The following is a 14,406-nucleotide window of genomic DNA, read 5'->3' as shown; positions in this document are numbered from 1 at the left end:
AAAGAAGCCTTTACTGCGCCAATGCCACAAAAATGCCCGGTTACAATATGCCCGACAACACCTTGACACGCCTCACAGTTTCTGGCACACTGTAATTTGGAGTGACAAGATCAAAATAGAGCTTTATGGTCACAACCATAAGCGCTATGTTTGGAGAGGGGTCAACAAGGCCTATAGTGAAAAGAATACCATCCCCACTGTGAAGCATGGTGGTGGCTCACTGATGTTTTGGGGGTGTGTGAGCTCTAAAGGCACGGGGAATCTTGTGAAAATTGATGGCAAGATGAATGCAGCATGTTATCAGAAAATATTGGCAGACAATTTGCATTCTTCTGCACGAAAGCTGCACATGGGACGCTCTTGGACTTTCCAGCACGACAATGACCCTAAGCACAAGGCCAAGTTGACCCTCCAGTGGTTACAGCAGAAAAAGGTGAAGGTTCTGGAGAGGCCATCACAGTCTCCTGACCTTAATATCATGGAGTCACTCTGGAGAGATCTCAAACGTGCGGTTCATGCAAGACGACCAAAGACTGCATGACCTGGAGGCATTTTGCCAAGACGAATGGGCAGATATACCACCTGCAAGAATTTGGGGCCTCATAATCAACTATTACAAAAGACTGCATGCTGTCATTGATGTTAAAGGGAGCAATACACAGTATTAAGAACAGGGGTCATTTCATTTTTTTTCTTTGTTGCTATGTTTTGTTTTATTATTGTGCCATTCTGTTATAACCTACAGTTGAATATGAATCCCATAAGAAATAAAAGAAATGTGTTTTGCCTGCTCACTCATGTTCTCTTTAAAAATGGTACATATATTACCAATTCTCCAAGGGTATGCATACTTTTCAGCACAACTGTGTGTGTGTGTATATATATATATATATATATATATATATATATACACACACACACAATTCATTCAATGGTGCGGCGGCATCATGTTAGTAGACTGAAAAACATGTTGGCCTCAATCCCATTATAATCCTCTCTGGTAGCCAAAAGTAACATCACTTATTTCAGGTGGGCATACGCAAAATCCTAAGAAAGATAGGTGGGCATACGGCGTACGCCTGCGTATGCCCTAGACTACACTTCTGCAGGTAACTGATTGCACTGTGATCCTGGTGCACTTGGGAGCATGTGTAATGGCTTTAATGAGTTTGTCTGGTGACACTCTCTTGGCGGAGAGCAGCCCTGTCTGCCTCATGTGCAGCTGTGAATACAACTTAGTGATTTCAAAGCAATCTGACGGGCTGCCCATGAAAACAGAGGCGATAAAGCCAGTGCCAATATCTGGCCCCTCTCAGCATTGCGTGTGAATGGCTTCTGTTCTCCTAATCTGCTTTCCAGATGTGTGTCTTAGAGCTGCCATATTGGGACATCAAGCTTTCTGATAAAGCTGCCCTGCTGCCAGCCAGGGCCAGGCAGTTCAGCAGGGGCTGTGACTAGAAAGCGCCCAGCTGGTTAATGCCTGTTTCTCAGGCAAAACATAACACCCATTCAAAGCTGTCCACCTATTAGAAACAGTGTAATGTAGAGCTGCCGGCCAGGGCTCAGGTCACTTTGTTACAGATGTCAGAGGGGATTATAATGGGATTGAGGCCAACATGTTTTTGATAGCATAGAGTGACCTGAAATTGCCATTACATTGCCATCACACTACCCTTTGCTTCGTGTATAGACTCTGATCCTGTCCATATTTCACATTTAAGAAACAACAGGCAGAATACACTATATAAAGCATGGAAGTTAGGACACACGTAAATATACGCACGCACACAGACAACCCTTGTAAAATGTGAATAGATAAATGTTATCTCAGTAATTCCCCACATTGCCAGCTGCAAGAAATTAATTTCTTGGTCTCAAAACATCTTCATTTTGCACACAATAAAATCATACTGAGACCAATGAGCACAATTTTTCATCACAGAAATGTATCTTTTAAAGTCAAAGATAACTTTCCATGGCATTCTCTTGTGCTCCTTTTTTTAATTTTGAAAATTGTAAAGATCATTATTATTCACAATTGACTGTTTCCCCAGCAGAACAGTATGCATGCTATATATATATATATATATATATATATATATATATATATATATATATATATATATATATATATATGTATATACTGTATATATATACAGTATATATATACAGTATATATATATATATATATATATATATATATATATATATAAGCAAAAGAGCAATAATACAATACATTTCGATTCATTGCTTTCATATAGAACTATAATAGAATTTGCTATTCAATTGTGTAGTATACATTGAAACTGTATCTGACTGTAAGCATATTTTCCAATTAAGATAAACAGCAACTAAATATGTAATTTGTATTATTTAAGCAGTATATAGCTTGTTCCCTATCTGTCACTCACTCGATGTTGTGACACTAGGGGTTACTCTTGGGAGCCCCAAACACCTCTGCTTTTTTTGAAAAAAGGCCAATGAGAATTGGCGAGTGGAATTTGCATGCCACTCCCCCGGAGATACGGGTATAAAATGAGCTGGTATGCAACCACTCATTCAGATTTTCTCTTCGGAGCCGAGCGGATCTATTCACTGAAGCTGAATTCATCCGCGAAGTTCATTCACCTCATCTGCTGGATTCTACGGCACATTTCAGCGGCTTCTCCCCCTCTGCACCCATGGAGTGCAGAGAACGCCCCTGGGCGCTTTGGCAGAAATAACTAAAAGAGTATATTCTAAAAAGAGTATATTTTCTTTCTAAAAGAGCAGCACACATGAAACGTCTTTTTAAAGATGCCTTTCCGTTTATGTGTTATTCCTGGTTGCGGTCGTTATCTCTCCACTTCTGACGGCCACGATCGCTGTTTTACGTGTCTGGGCGCTGCCCACGCAGAGACATAGTTCGTGGATGGGTCTTGTCCTCATTGCGAGAACATGACCATGTCAACGTTGTGGTCACGGCTTGCATTCGTAAGAAAGCAAGCCACCCCAGCGGCTCCCCGCCTCGGTCCTTCTACCTACGGGTATGAGGCCATGCCGGTTAGCACTGGGGGCGATTTGGGGACCTCAATGGGACCACCTCTGCCGGGTATCCCCCCACGGACCTACCATTCCCCAGCACGCTCGCTTGCCCCAGTCGGGTGCTTGGACAAGATCGCCGGCTTGTCTCAGGGCGAGTTTGACCTCTCGTTTGGAGCCCGGGAAGAAGACGATTTATCAAGTGCAGCATCGGAGAGCGGGCTCATCCAGTCGGACGCAGAGGCTTGGACTGGGCTTCCTCCTTCGGGAATGGTTGTCCAGTCCCATACCGACGCGGAAATGATGGACATGCTTTCCCAGGCGGCCGTGAGCGTCAGGCTAGATTGGAACCCTCCAATCTCCCCTGAACCCTCGCAGCTCGACGATTGGTTCCTGGGCTTGGGGCGCTGCCCACGGCCACGCCCGCCCCATTCCTTTCTTCCCAGAAGTGCATGAGGAGCTGACAAGATCGTGGAAGGCACCTTTTACTGCCTGGTCCCGGTCTTTCAGCTCCCCCGCTCTCGCTACCCTCGATGGCAGAGCGGTCAGGGGGTATTTAGTGATCTCCCAGGTGGATAAGGTGCACGCGGTGCACTTGTGACTTCAGAGCGCCACCAGCTGGTGCGGGCACTTGAAACTCCCGTCCAGGGCCTGTAGGTTTACGTCGTCCCTGACAGCTAAGACCTACGGTGCCGCTGGACAAGCCACCTCCGCCCTGCACGCCATGGCTCTCCTGCAAGTACACCAAGCCAAGGCGCTAAAAGAACTGCACGAGGGTAGTTCTGACCCGGGATTGATGCAGGAACTGCGCTCGGCGACCGACCTCGCTCTCCGGGTGATGAAGGTCACGGCGCAGTCTCTCAGGCAGGCGATGTCCACCCTGGTGGTCCAGGAGCGCCACCTTTGGCTCAACTTGGTTGAGATGCGAGAGGCTGACAAGGCACAGTTCCTTGACACCCCCATCTCCCAGGTTGGCCTATTCTGTGACACCGTTGAGGACTTTGCCCAGCAGTTCTTTGCAGTGAAGCAGCAGATGTCTGCTCGTCGCCAAGGGCGTCCTCCTGCAACTACAACACCAGCTCTGCCACAGCCTGCCCCCGTGGCCCAGCCCCGGCATGGAGCCCAGCACAGGAAGCAGACACCACCCGTCTCATGGCCGGCCACCAAGAACCCAAGGAAGGCTTCAAAGCACCCCTGAGACGGACGACCCAGGGGCAAGGAGACCTGCTTCTCTGGAACTGGTGAGCAGACCACTCCATCCCCCGGTGGAGGGCCGGGAGGAGAATCTTTTGTTTCATTTTCATTTAATTTCACCGCATGTCCAAGAGGCTGCGGTACCCAAAAATTCAACAAAAGTGCAGTTTTCTTGTTCCCTGGGTCGCATGTCCGGTGCGCATGGCCGTCGTCACGACCACCGTCCACCGTTCCATCTTTGCAGGTATGGCACTCCAGCAGCGGTCCCCCCGCCCCTGTGCGCCCAGCTGTGGCGCAAACACTCCCACACGGGATTGGTCAAGATTCCTCCTCCCCCCTCCTCGGCCAATCAAATCAAATCAAAATCAAATCACTTTTATTGTCACCATATACATAAGTACAATAGTGTGTGAAATTCTTGGGTGCAGTTCCGAGCAACATAGTAGTCGTGACAGTGACGAGACAAAAACCAATTTACAATAAACATCAGATTACAACACAATTTAAAATCTAATATACACATATTTACACACAACACAATATACAAATAATAACATACAATGTACAGTATATCGAGATCAAGTGTTCAAAAGTCTGATTGCTTGGGAGAAGAAGCTATCATGAAGTCGGCTGGTGTGGGTCCTGATGCTGCGATAATGCCTGCCTGATGGTAGCAGTGAGAGCAGCCAATGGCTCGGGTGGCTGGAGTCTCTGATGTTCCTCCAAGCTTTTTTCACATACCGCCTGGTATATATGTCCTGGAGGGAGGGAAGCTCACCTCCGATGATGTGCTAATGAGCCCCTGTACTGAGGTAGGTGCTCCACATGTGCTGGCTCCCCGAAGGTGACCCCATGTGATATCTTCCATAAAATTGTTTCCCTGACAGCAAACTGTGTCTTCCTTGGGCAGAGGCCCCTCTGCCCCCGGTCGCCATGCTCTGTAGAAATTCCTCCCCCTTTGGGTAGGACCTACCATGGGACCTCTCCACATGACATACTTCTGACACGACTCGGTAAGACCATGTGACGTCGAGTGAATGACAGATAGGGAACGTCCTGGTTACTTTCGTAACCTCCGTTCCCTGATGGAGGGAATGAGACTTTGTGTCCCTCTTGCCACAATGCTGAACTACCCACTGAAATGGCTGGACCTGGTCTCGGCTCCTCAGCACAAAAACTGAATGAGTGGTTGCATACCAGCTCCTTTTATTCCCGTATGTACGGGGGAGTGGCATGCAAATTCCACTCGCCAATTCTCAGTGGCCTTTTTTCAAAAAAGGCAGAGGTGTTTGGGGCTCCCAAGAGTGACCCCTAGTGTCACTACATCGACACAACGTCTCGTTCCCTCCAACAGGGAACGGAGGTTACGAAAGTAACCAGGACGTTTTGTCATATCCATTAGTAGGTACAACACCCCATTATACATGCAGCATTTGACACACAATTACAGCTCTCCTCAAACATTAGATATGCTTCATAGTGTCATTTGGCTGTATCACACTGTGATGTGTAATTCATAATTTTCAAGTCAAGGGAAATGGTCATACCCTTGCTCAAATGAGATCTATTTATATGCAGTACCAGTTGGCAATGGCAGGAAAATGGCAAGTGCTTATTGTAAAAAACAATTAATGAAACATCTGTCGTTCTCTGCCCTGATTGATATTGATGGGTTATAAAGTGTTTGCTGAATCATATGTATTTGACAGTGAGTTATTAGATAGCAGGATACATTTCAGTACTGTACTTGAAATTTTCCATGATACCAAATTTACTTTTTTGAGGTCAATCAAATTTAAAGATAAACATCATAACTGACAAAGATAAGGACAAAGATTTAGATAATGTGACAAAAAACTTGTTTATTAAGCAGTTAACACGCAATCATGCTATGGCATTAAATACGTAACTAATTTTCAAAATGAAAACTTTAGATTTAAAGGTGAAGTATGTAATGGAATGGCAAAAATAATGACTGATTACAAATAGGTTTCCCAAACACATCTCCTGTCTTCCATTGCATCACAGAACCAGTGTTTGCATATAGATAAAATCAAACTTCAAATGGCTTAGTTGTATTTGCATATGTAGCTGGGATAAAAGAAAAAAAATAATTACCATAAAAAAATGAAACTCATCTTTAGTGTGCAATTCATTTGATTTGTAATCTTCATTCACATACCCTCTTTAACTAACCTTAGCAGCTGTAAACATATCTAACAGATAACAGATTATTACCCTTATTTGGCCTTTAAGTGGATTATTAAATATTGCAATTATGAGTTGAGAACCTGAATGACCAAGTGAAGTCATATTTACAAGTGGGAAACTCCAGTTGATACCCAAGTTGCCAGATTGTGATGTTGGAAGGCATGTGTCAATATGAAAGATGATGGAAAGCAATAGAGTGTCTGGTTCTAGAAGTAAAAATTCCATAGACAAATTGATTTTCAACGATAAATTATAAACCTTTAAAGGCAGATCTACCATGAGCTCAGAGGTTGTTCATCAATGATATATGCTTCTGTTGAAGCCATCAGTCTGCGTTATGTCAACTTCATTGTTTAAAAATCATGTTTGATAGCGGAATTCCTGGTGAACTACATTATGCATGGTCCAGCAGAGAGAGCTTCACCAATCAGAGAACCACAGTCAACATAGCCCACAAAACTAGCCCAGAACATCCATCCACTCCAGTGATGCACTGTGAATGATGTAATCGAGTTGGTGTCTCCCTTCACCCTTAAACTACTTATATATATTTATCGGAATATTTTGCAATAAACGTCAAATATTTATTACCAACAACCTAAAATCAATAGTTTTATATATTCTCATAGTTTTTTATTTAATTTCATCTTTCGCAATGCTTTATGGGATTGTAGTTTGTGCCCTCATGAAAGAAGGTAAGTACACATTCTTGTACCTTTGTCTATTTGTCAGATTTTTTAATACTTTTTTCGTCAAATCAAAGTTTGTAATGTTGTGATTCACCTCGGAGCTGGTTGCTTTGGTTCATGGCTTATAACTCTTTTATGGAGGATTTTATGAAAAGCCAATGCTAAAAATGAATGTGGAACCCAGACGGCTGAAAAAGTGGGCGGGCACTTTTGCAAAGTTATTTAAATTTCAGGGCTTTATTCACTAATACAAATTTGTTATATATGACAGTTAACCAATAACTCTTCACAGTCTAATTTAAGCAAATGAATTAAAAATGTGTTAGATACCATAGAGGATTTTTAGCAGTCATCATTTATAGTCTGTTGGGTTGCAGTTGACAACCTTAGCACCACTGTTCCCTATCTGTCACTCATTCGAAGTTGTGTCGATGTAGTGACACTAGGGGTCACTCTTGGGAGCCCGAGACACCTCTGGTCTTTGATAAAAGGCCAATGAAAATTGGCGAGTGGTATTTGCATGCCACTCCCCTGGACATACGGGTATAAAAGGAGCTGGTATGCAACCACTCATTCAGATTTTCTCTTCGGAGCCGAACGGTCAAGCTCACTGAGCTGAATTCCCACGACTGTTCATTCACCTCTGCTGGATCTGACGGCGCATTTCAGCAGCTTCTCTCCCCTCTGCACTGGTGCAATGCAGAGAATGCTCATGGGCGCTTCGGCAGAAATAAGAGTATATTTCTCTAAAAGAGTATATTTCTGTAAAAGAGCAGCACACACAGAACGTCTTTTTTAAGACGCGTCTTTTTAAAGATGCCTTTCCGATTGTGTGTTATTCCTGGTTGCGCTTGTTATCTCTCGCCTTCTGACGGTCACGATCACTGTCTTTCGTGTCTGGGCACTGCTCATGCGGAGACAGCGTTCGTGGATGGTCATGTTCTCATTGCGAGGACATGTCCATGGCAACGATGCGGGCGCCGCTCGCCTTCGTAAGAAAGCAAGCCACCCCAGAGGCTCCCCGACCTCGGTCCTTTTACCCATGGGTATGAGGCCAGCATGGCTAGCACTGGGGGCGATTTGGGGACCCCAATGGGACCGCCTCCACCGGGTATCTCCCTGCAGACCTCCCATTCCCCAGCACACTCGTCTGCCCCGATCGGGCTTCCGGATGAGTCCGACGGCTTGTCTCACGGCGAGTCCGACCTTTTATTCGGAGCCCGCGAAAGTGATGAGCTCTAGAGCGCAGCATCGGAGAGCGGGCTCATACAGTCGGACGCTGAAGCCTCAGCTGGGTCCCTCCCTTCGGGGATGATTGCCCAGTCACAGGCTGACGCGGAGATGATGACATGCTTTCCCGGGCAGCCGCGAAAGCCACGCCCCGCCCCCGTTCCTTTCTTCCCGGAAATGCATGAAAAGCTGACAAGGTCATGGGAGGCACTTTTTACTGCCCGGTCCTGATCTTTTCAGCTTCCCCGCCCTCACTACCCTCGATGGTGGGGCGGCCAAGGGCTATTCAGCAATCCCCGGTGGATAAAGGCGCTCACGGTGCACCTATGCCTACAGAGCGCCGCCACCTGGCATGGGTGCCTAAAGTCCCCATCCAAGGCCTGTAGGTTTACGTCGTCTCTGACGGCCAAGGCCTACGGTGCCGCTGGACAAGCCGCCTCCGCCCTGCACGCCATGGCTCTCCTGCAAGTCCGCCAAGGCGCTAAAGGAACTGCACGAGGGTAGTTCCGCCCCGGGATTGATGCAGGAACTGCGCTTGGCGACTGACCTCGCTCTCCGAGCGATGGAGGTCACGGTACGGTCTCTCGGGCGGACGATGTTCACATTAGTGGTCCAGGAGCGCCACCTTTGGCTCAACCTGGTCGAGATGGGTGAGGCCGACAGGACATGATTCCTTGCTGCCCCCATCTCCCAGGCTGACCTATTCGGCGACACCGTCAAGGACTTTGCCCAGCAGTTCTCGACGGTGGAGCAGTAGACGGAGGCTATCCGGCATATCCTGCCCCGGCACGGCTCAAGATCCTGCAACCCGTCTACTGCGGTGACTGCACCGGCTCCGCCGCAGCCCGCCCCTTCAGCCCGGCCCTGGCGTGGAGCCCACCGCAGGAAGCAGCCCGTGAAAGGCTTCAAAGCGCCCTTGAGACAGGCGACCCAGAGACGATGAAACCCGCTGCTCTGGAGCTGGTAAGCAGACCTCTCCATCTTTTTGTTACCTTTGCATTTAATAGCACTGCATGCCCAAGTGGCTGCAGTACTCAAGAGTTCAGCAAGAGCGGTTTCCTTGTTCCCTGGGTCATGTATCCAGTGTGCACGGCCGTCATCACGACCACCGTCCACCACTCTATTTGGCAGGTTTGGCGCTCCAGCAGCGGTCTCCCTCCCCTGAGCGCCCAGCTATGGCACAAATCTGCCCCCAATGTCACGAGGACAGGCCTCTTCCTCCCCCGTCCTAGGCTGTTCCGGGGGTGGTCACAAGGAGCCAGGTAAGTGCTTCGATGTCCTTAGAATCAGCACGGCCACGACATGGTGTGGCACCTCAAGCTCCGCCCTGCTGCGAGGCCCCACCTGCCGGTATGTACGACGATGTTGTCCCTTTGGTCCCCCTTGCGTGGAACTTAGATGCGTGGCTTGCGCTTTCCAATCTGTCGCGATGGCTGGTCCGGACGTCCGACTCGGCTACGCGATTCAGTTCGCCGGGCGTCCGCCCAGGTTCAGCGGTGTCCACTTCACCTTGGTGAAGGATGAAAATGCTGCTACCTTGTGCTGAGATCGCTACCCTCCTACGGAAGGGCGCAATAGAACCTGTCCCTCCAGCCGAGATGAAGAAGGGGTTTTACAGCCCCTACTTCATTGTACTGAAAAAAGGCAGTAGGTTGCGGCCAATCTTGGACCTGTGAGTACTGAACTGGGCTTTACACAGACTCCCGTTCAAGATGCGGAAGCAAGAACACATTCTGGCGAGTGTCCGGCATCAAGATTGGTTCGCGGCGGTAGACCTGAAGGATGCGTACTTCCACGTCTCGATCCTTCCTCAACACAGACCCTTCCTGCGGTTTGCATTCGAGGGTCAGGCATATCAGTACAAGGTCCTCCCTTTCGGCCTGTCCCTGTCTCCTTGCATCTTCATGAAGGTCGCAGAGGCAGCCCTTGCCCCGCTAAGGGAGGTGGGCATTCGCATTCTCAACTATCTCGACAACTGGCTAATCTTAGCTCACTTTCGGGACATGTTGTGCGCACACAGGGACTTGGTGCTCTCACACCTCAGCCGACTAGGGCTTCGGGTCAACCGGGAAAAGAGCAAGCTCCTCCCGGTTCAGAGCATCTCTTTTCTCGGTTTGGAGTTGGACTCAGTCTCTTTGACAGCGCGCCTCACGAACAAGCACGCCCAGTCGGTGTTGGTCTGTTTGAAGGCATTCAAACAGAAAACAGCGTTTCCACTGAAACTTTTTCAGAGGCTCATGGGGCATATGGCATCCTCAGCGGTGGCCACCCCGCTCGGGTTGATGTATATGAGACTGCTTCAGCACTGGCTTCAGACTCAGGTCCCGAGATGGGCATGGCGCCGCGGGACACATCGTGTGGTCATCACGCCAGTCTGTCACCATCTTTTCAGCCCTTGGACCAACCTCTCATTTCTACGGGCAGATGTTCCCATAGAGCTGGTCTCCAGGTGTGTCGTGGTCACAACGGACACCTCCAAAACGGGCTGGGGCGCTGTTTGCAACAGAGCATGCAGCCGCCGGCTTGTGGACAGGCCGCGACTGCATTGGCACATCAACTGCCTCGAGTTGTTGGCAATTCTGCTCGCCCTGTGGAGGTTTCGGCCGTTGATCCAGGGCAAGCACGTGTTAGTTCAGACAGACAACACGGCAACGGTAGCATATGTCAACCGCCAAGGTGGTCTGCGCTCTCGTTGTATGTCATAACTCGCTCGCCGTCTCCTCCTCTGGAGTCAGCAGCACTTCAAGTCGCTGCGAGCCACTCACATCCCGGGCAACCTCAACACTACAGCGGACGCGCTGTCATGGCAGGTTACCCTCGTGGGAGAGTGGAGACTCCACCCTCAGGTGGTCCAGCTGATTTGGAGTCGAATCGGACAGGCACAGGTGCACCTGTTCGCCTCCGAAGAATCCTCCCCACTGCCCGCTCTGGTACGCCCTGACCGAGGCCCCCCTTGGCATAAACGCGCTGGCACAGCTGGCCCCCTGGCATGCACAAATATGCATTTCCACCGGTGAGCCTACTTGCACAGACCTTGTGCAAGGTCAGGGAGGATGAGGAGCAGGTCGTCCTGGTAGCACCCTACTGGCCCGCCCAGGTGTGGTTCTCAGACCTCACTCTCCTCGCGACAGCTACCCCCGGCGAATTCCCCTGAGGAAGGACCTTCTTTCTCAGGGATGGGGCACCATCTCGCACCCGCGACCAGACCTCTGGAATTTCCATGTCTGGCCCCTGGACAGGACATGGAAGACCTAAGTGGTCTACCACCCGTGGTGGTAGACACGATCACTCAGGCTAGGGCCCCAACTACAGGCACCCTCTACGCCTGTATGCCTTTAAGTGGCGTCTGTTCCCTAAGTGGTGTTCTTCCCGACAGGAAGACCCCCAGAGATGCGCAGTTGGATCAGTGCCTTCCTTCCTGCAGGAGAGGTTGGAAGGGAGACTGTCCCCTTCCACCTCGAAAGTGTACGTTGCTGCCATAGCAGCACACCACGACGCAGTCGACGGTAAGTCCTTAGGGAAGCACGACCTGATCATCAGGTTCCTAAGAGGTGCCAGGAGGTTCTTCAGGGTCTATAGAGAGCCCCCTTTGAGCCTTTGCAGTCAGCCGAGCTTAAGGCACTCTCCTTAAAGACTGCCCTCCTGACTGCGCTCACTTCCATCAAGAGGGTAGGAGACCTGCAAGCGTTCTCTGTCAGCGATCCTGAGACCCCGACCGGACTATGTGCCCAAGGTTCCCACGACCCCTTTTAGGGACCAGGAGGTGAACCTGCAAGCACTGCCCCAGGAGGAGGCAGACCCAGCCCTGTCGTTGCTGTGTCCGGTGCGCGCTTTACGCATCTATTGGGATCGTACGCAGAGCTTTAGGATCTCTGAGCAGCTCTTTGTCTGCTCTGGTGCACAGCAGAAAGGAAGCACTGTCTCCAAGCAGAGGATCGCCCACTGGCTCATTGACACCATAACTATGGCATATCACGCCCACGACATGCTGCCCCCGGTAGGGCTACGAGCCCAGTCTACCAGGGGTGTAGCGGCCTCCTGGGCCCTGGCCAGGGGTGCCTCTCCAACAGACATTTGCAGAGCAGCAGGCTAGGCAACACCCAACACCTTTGCAAGGTTCTACAACCTCCGGGTGGAACCGATTTCGTCCCAGGTTGTGGCACGCAATACAAGCGGATAAGCCCGGGATAGCCGGCCGGGTGTATCGCTTGCACATAGCGCCTTCCACCTCCTTTTGAGCTGAAGATGTGCACCATTAATTCCCAGTAGTGTTCACAAACTTTGTTCCCTGGTTGACTTCCTTCGAGCCCTGTGGCAGTCGAGTTTTCGGAGAGACTCGCTGCCGGCCCAGTACACGTGCTAACTAAGAGTCCTGTTCTGGGGTAGGTGCTCCGCATGTGGCGGTTCCCTGCAAGGCTAACCCCATGCGATATATATCTTCTGCTAGTTCGTTTCCGTTAGCAAACTGCGTCTTCCTTGGGCAGAGCCCCTCTGCCCCAGTCTCCACGTTTGTAGTAACTCCTCCCCCGTTGGGTAGGATCTACCTTGAAGTCTCTCCACATGGTTGGAAAGACCATGTGATGTATTTTTCCACTTAAATATCCCCCCCCCCCCCTCTTTGGGCGAGGTGTGGTCTCCGCGGTGTCTTCCCCTTGGGAGGGACACCCCCCGACTAGACCTGGCGTCCCAGTCGGATAATCCCCCTTCTTTTTTTAGGGAGTGGAAAAAAAGAAGGGGAAAAGAGGCCACGACTGGGTTAGCCTGTCTCTATCTTTTGGGTAGTCGACTTGTCCCCAAAGGGCCGTTCGACACTCATAACTATGTTGGGGAAGGTTACGTGTTGACCTGGTGTGCTGGCTATGAGGCACACAGTAGTCTGCCCACCACACACCGCCAGTTCACGTAACACAGTTCAGCCAATTGTGGCGTTTCGTATAGGGACCCCTAGTGTCACTACATCGACACAACATCGAGTGAGTGACAGATAGCGAACGTCATGGTTACTTGTGTAACCTCCGTTCCCTGATGGAGGGAACGAGACGTTGTGTCCCTCCTGCCACAACGCTGAACTACCCGCTGAAATGGCCGGACCTTATATTGGCTCCTCAGCATAAAACCTGAATGAGTGGTTGCATACCAGCTCCTTTTATACCCGTATGTCCGGGGGAGTGGCATGCAAATACCACTCGCCAATTTTCATTGGCCTTTTATCAAAGACCAGAGGTGTCTCGGGCTCCCAAGAGTGACCCCTAGTGTCACTACATCGACACAAATTCTCGTTCCCTCCATCAGGGAACGGAGGTTACACAAGTAACCATGATGTTCTGTCCTGTGTTATATTCCACTGTGTTACTGACAACTCTGCCACACTGCATTTAATTCATTAATTTTCCTTTGACATCTAGAGTCTATACTGCCTCATACTGCCTGTTTATCAGTGAGCCTGTCTACACGCACGACAATAATAATAATTCAAAAAAATCAGCTTATTTAAAAAATCAGAAGCAAGAAAACCTTGTTTAGATGAGATTTGAAATAACTCAGTTATTCTCTGTTTTTGACATCAAACCATGAAGAAGCATGTGCACAATACTTCAGTACATTATATAAGCCTATAAGAATTCAGGTAAAGGTGTTTACATGCAATGCAAAATCTGGGTAACTGGCATAAATCTACCTGTGTCTATCATTTTATTCTTAGGTGGTTTCTGACCTTACACCGATAAAGGAAAGCCATTTCATGCGTTTACATGACCACAAACTTTGTCAGCTTGTTAAGCATAATTGGTGTAAGAACATGCATGTAAACACGTTAACTGATTTCTCCAACATACTGACATTTTCTCCTGCCATTCCCCACTGATGCTGTTTTAAATGTTATCTTTGAATAGTTACTCACATGGTGATACCTGTTTGTGCACCACCACAATCACTCATGCACAGACACACACACACACACACACACACACACACACACACATGAACATGCCCAAACATGCCTTCTCTCACACACATACACCTGTAGAGATGTGCAGTAGGGTCATGACCTTAACACCTGCTG

At 49.1% G+C, this 14,406-nt stretch overlaps 1 protein-coding gene across 3 annotated transcripts in view; it reads left to right on the top strand.

Moving 5' to 3' along the window:
* The window catches only part of LOC127448728 (PEX5-related protein-like), a 137,855-nt gene that overhangs the window by 33,611 nt on the left and 89,838 nt on the right, over nt 1-14,406 (top strand). The gene's annotated exons all lie outside the window — the stretch shown is intronic.

Source organism: Myxocyprinus asiaticus, chromosome 12, assembly GCF_019703515.2.
Source record: "Myxocyprinus asiaticus isolate MX2 ecotype Aquarium Trade chromosome 12, UBuf_Myxa_2, whole genome shotgun sequence".
In the NCBI taxonomy this organism is placed as follows: Eukaryota; Metazoa; Chordata; class Actinopteri; order Cypriniformes; family Catostomidae; genus Myxocyprinus; species Myxocyprinus asiaticus.
Note: the sequence above shows the minus strand (reverse complement) of the source record. Positions and strands in the feature narration are given on the sequence as shown.